Source organism: Microtus ochrogaster, unplaced genomic scaffold, assembly GCF_000317375.1.
Source record: "Microtus ochrogaster isolate Prairie Vole_2 unplaced genomic scaffold, MicOch1.0 UNK12, whole genome shotgun sequence".
Classification (NCBI taxonomy): Eukaryota; Metazoa; Chordata; class Mammalia; order Rodentia; family Cricetidae; genus Microtus; species Microtus ochrogaster.
Genome location: NW_004949110.1, coordinates 2399484 through 2404498, shown reverse-complemented (window position 1 = coordinate 2404498; position 5015 = coordinate 2399484). Strand labels below are relative to the sequence as shown.

Genomic DNA, 5015 nt, shown 5'->3' with positions numbered 1-5015 from the left:
CATGTCAAGAGCCATGATATGGGACAGAAAGAAATATGAGTTTAGAAAACATCTTTGCTTTTCTTCATATCTATCATACTTTTCATTGAATATATCTATCATGCCTTTCATTGAATATATATATATATATACATATATATATATATATATATATATATATATATATATAAAATAAATATCACCCTATTAATCATAATTCCAAACTGGTGTGACATTGTTAGTGACTTAACGCCTTCATAGCAGCCTTGAAACTGTCTGGAGCAATTTATTGTCCAAAAGTGATCTTTGGATTGTGTTTTTCAGCGCAGTGGCATTACCACAATCCAGGTAGAATCATTGTTGTATGACCCCATCATCATTTGGGAGATTTCAAAGGTCACTGTTAGGGATGGTCATGGTTCACTGTAGCAAAACATTTAAAGTGTCATATTTAGCAGACTTCAGTGAGCTTAAAGGGCCACAATTTGTTAAGTACATTCAAAGCACACAAGCTTAATTTCTAGTTACTTGATTCAGACTCAAACCTGAAATAATGTAAAGGAAGCTAGATGAAATGTTTTGCAAGAATTAATGCTCAATATGACCACTAATATCACACACACTTATATATCCTTATAAATATTTAGATTATATTTATACATTGAAAGTTTTAAAGAGTAAAAATAAAACCAAAGGTTTATAAAATAAGTGGCAAGAGAGTAGTTCCTTAATTTTTTTATGTCCTATACCAGGAAGCTCTTCAGACATGAGACAGAGATTTTGGACTTTCCATGAACAAGAATGCTTAGTTTAGAGAATGGGAGAACCACATTCTACCTCCAAAGCCTACTTTAAATTTTATCCTGTTAGAAATGTTCTATACCATTAGGCCTTTTTTTGTTTGTTTGGTTAGTTTTTCAAGACAGTGTGTTTCTCAGTAGCTATGGAGCCAGTCCTGGAACTCACTCTGTAGACCAGGCTGGCCTAGATATTTCACAGATAACTGCCTGCTTCTGCCTCCCGAGTGCTGGTATTGAAGGCATGCACCACCACCACCTGGCTCCATTAGGCCAATTTACTCTTTTCCCTGGGACATTTTCTTCAGATGTCTTATTTCTCTAGTGGTCTTCATTTTCCTAGGTTAGATGCCTTCTCCTGGAAAGACAATAACAAAATCCTGTGCCAATCTTAAATTTTCGGATTTTCATAAGTCAATTTATATCTGATCAAATTAAAGTAATTTGTTAGTCTTAAAAGTTAGTTTAGTCCCTGGCGTGATTCCGCCCTGCATGCCTGTTCTGAGGAGCAGCAGGCAGTACCCTCCGTCCTACTTCTCTTCCACTGGAGACCACGCCTCCACTTCATGGAAGACTAAATGGACAAGAGCCCTCTACGGCCTCAGAACTGTCTTTTCGGTTGTGAACTAAAGGCTGACAGAGATTATCACTTTAAGGTGGATAATGATGAGAATGAGCACCAGTTATCACTGAGAATTGTTAGTTTAGGTGCTGGGCAAAAGACGAATTACACATCGTAGAGGTAGAAACAATGAACTATGAAGGCAGTCCAATTAAAGTAACACTGGCAACTTTGATAATGTCTGTACAGTCAACAGTTTCTCTTGGGGTATTTGAAATAACACCTCTTGTGGTCTTAAGATTGAAGTGTGGTTTAGGGCTAGTATACATTAGTGTTCAGAACCTAGTAGCTGTAGAAGAAGATGCAGAGTCAGACGATGAAGATGAGGAGGATGTAAAGCTGTTGAGTATGTCTGGAAAGTGATCTGCTCCTGGAGGTGGCGACAAGGTTCCATAGAAAAAAGTAAAACTTGATGAGGATGATAATGAAGATGATGAGGATGCCGAAGATGCAGAAGATGATGATGATGATGACTTTTGATGATGAGGAAGCTGAAGAAAAATTTCCAGTGAAGAAATCTGTACGAGATACTTCAACCAAAAATGCACAAAAATCAGACAAAAATCGAAAAGACTTAAAACCATCAACACCAAGATCAAAGTGTCAAGAGTCCTTCATAAAACAGGAAAAAACCCCTAAAACACCAAAAGGACCTAATTCTGTAGAAGACATTAAGGCAAAAATGTAAGCAAGTATAGAAAAAGGTGGAAGCCAAGTTCATTAATTGTGTGAAGAATTGCTTCTGGATGATTGACCAGGAAGTCAAGATCTCTGGCAGTGGAGGAAGTATCTTTAAGAAAATGGTTTAAACAGTTTGAAATATTCCGTCTTGCTTAATTTCTGTAACAGTTGATATATCTGGTTGTCCTTTTTATAATGCAAAGTGAGAACTTTCCCTACTGTGTTTGATAAATGTTGTCCAGGTTCCATTGCTAAGAATGTGTTGTCTAAAATGCCTGTTTAGTTTTCAAGGATGGAGCTCCACCCTTTACTTGGTTTTAAGTATGTATAGAATGTTATGATAGGATGTAGTAATAGTGGTGGTCAGATGTGGAAATAGTAGGGAGACAAAAATATTCATGTGAAATAAACTCAGTATTTTAAAGAAGTTTTAAAAAAAAGTTAGTTTATACTGAATGGCCAAACTGTTTGATGAGCTTTCACCATTTTAAATAAAGATGTCTGTCCTGTTCCAATCTAATCTTTATCATTTTCAATGGTATCCATAGCTTTTCTTCTTCTGTGGAAACAAATGCAAAACCTCTTTCAAAATGTAACCTATATCCTGGCTTTCTTTCTGAGGTCAACACGTCTTTAAAGGCCGATTTAATTCAGTAGTTTTTCTACTTTCTAGTGTCTCTGCAGCTGCCATTTTTTTTCTCATTGGCATTTAAAAATTTGAAGTTAACAAAGAATTGTGCAATCTATATCTGGGGGAGTCCTTACTGCCCATTTATGTTTATGAAGCATATTTTTAAAAGTGCAATTAGATCTTTTTATAACCACTTGCCCTAAAGGATTATATGGTATACCGGTAATATGCATTATGTTGTAATATGCAAAAAACGGTTTCATTTTACCAGATACATATTGTGGAGCAGTCTTATTTTGTACAGGTATCCCTATGATGGACATCTAATAATTGTATAATTACGGAACCAGCATTTTTAGAATTCAAAGCAGTCTCCCATTGAAATCATGAATATGTATCTATGGTATGATGTACATATTTTAATTTTCCAAACTCTAGAAAATGAAACACATTAATTTGCCACGCTTCATTTCTTTTAGTACACTTTGGGTTACTTTCTCTACATAGTGGAGTTTGGTTATACAAAGAACAAGTAGAACATATCCTTATAATTTCCTTAACATGGTGCTTCTTATGAAATTCTGAGGCTTCTAACATATTTCCTACAAACAGATGTTCAGTTTCATCATTACTTGTAGTAGAGTGCCTAACAGACCAATATTGGATCTGATATGTGTTATATACAAGGAATGATTTCTATTTCTATTATTTGTTATATTTAATTAAATATTAAAGTTAATTCTGAATTATCTGGAATAAATTCAGTAGTTTCAATATGTAAACAGAGACTGACTGCTCATTCATTTCCTGGCCAACAAAAAACAAATAATCACACAGAAACTATATTAATTACAACATTGTTTCACCTATTAGCTCAGGCTTCTTAGTAACTAACTCTTACATCTTAAATTAACCTATTTCTATTAATCTATGTATTGGCACAAGGCTGTGGCTTACTGGTAAGGGTTTGCTGTCCTCCTTTGGCAGCTACACAAAGTCTTCTCCTTGATTCTGCTTACTCTCTCTCTTTATCTGTGTTCAAGAGAAGCCCACCCATGGAGAGAACCTGCTGTCTGCCTGAAAAGTGAATACAGGTAGGTGTGTAGAACACAGCATGGTGTGTGGAAGAAGCATGACTGTCTGGAGTGGTGGAAAGTGAGGGCATAGAGGCACTTGAAGGATAGAGCTGCTCTGTGGCAGGTGGCTAACTCTTGCTGCATTTGGAGTCAAGACACCTATGGAGTTTGGGACTTGTGGAGTTTGGGGCAATGGATAGCTACCATGTGGAGTTTGTTACAGAGTGCCAGCAATAGAAAAACCCCAGACTCACTCAGAGAACCTGGGGCAAGAGAGGAAAAACCAGCTGGAAGTAGGTCCAATGGCTACTAAGCCAGGAGCAAGTGGCTTCTTGTGATGTGATTTTTATGCCACGAGTTGGGGTCCAGATTAAATGTTTGCCTAATTATTTTTTATCAATAAAGACTCATAAGTCATATATCAGGGAGTCAGAACCAGAATGAGCAGAGAAGTGATGGAGAAGTGAGCAATATCTTCTTCTCTTTTTCATTCTTTGATCCATAAAGGGCCGAAATCCTCTGTAAGCCCCACCCTACTACTTCCTGTCTCTCTATCTGTCCTTAGCCTTCCAAAACCTCTATAGTTAACTTTGATCAGCTAGTAGCTCACTCCACCCTCTGACTCAAAACAAATTTTTAGTGGCAGTCTTGAGAGCATCAGAATGTGATCAAAATACCACACAACACTATTAGTCATATGTACATGTTCCATGTCCTTGTGTCATATTTATGCCATAAATCCTACTAGGCATAGCTTTTGCAGTCCTTTTGAATGAGGGATTCATTGATAATTTTCCACATTAACTTACTTGATCTTGAATTTTTAGAATTATTCATATTTGGAATACTTAATTCTTTATGATGTATTGGTTACATCCTACTTTTTATCTATAACAAATTATGGACATCATTTAAACACCATTAGTTAAATATTAGAATACTCCCTTATCTGCTTTCTACTTTTCATGTATCATAATTTAAAAAAAAACATTAAGTTTAGTTATAAAATGATACTTTAAGAAAAATGCTGCTAAATATACGTTTTCAATTTTTTATTTTATTACTAAAGAAAAGTCCTAAAATGTACAAAGTAGATGTAGTTATAATGCTTACCTTTATCTTTTGTCACTTAATATATTAATACCAAACTTTGTCTTATGGAAATCAATTGTTTTCATATATTAATGATTTAATCATTATTTTATCATCACTTATGCCCTGGCAATGCT

The 5015-nt window shown here is 35.4% G+C and overlaps 1 pseudogene; it reads left to right on the top strand.

Annotated features, from left to right (window-relative positions):
* Window positions 1-1342: 1342 nt before the first annotated feature.
* Window positions 1343-2325, top strand: LOC101979725 (annotated as a pseudogene).
* The last annotated feature ends 2690 nt before the right edge of the window (window positions 2326-5015 follow it).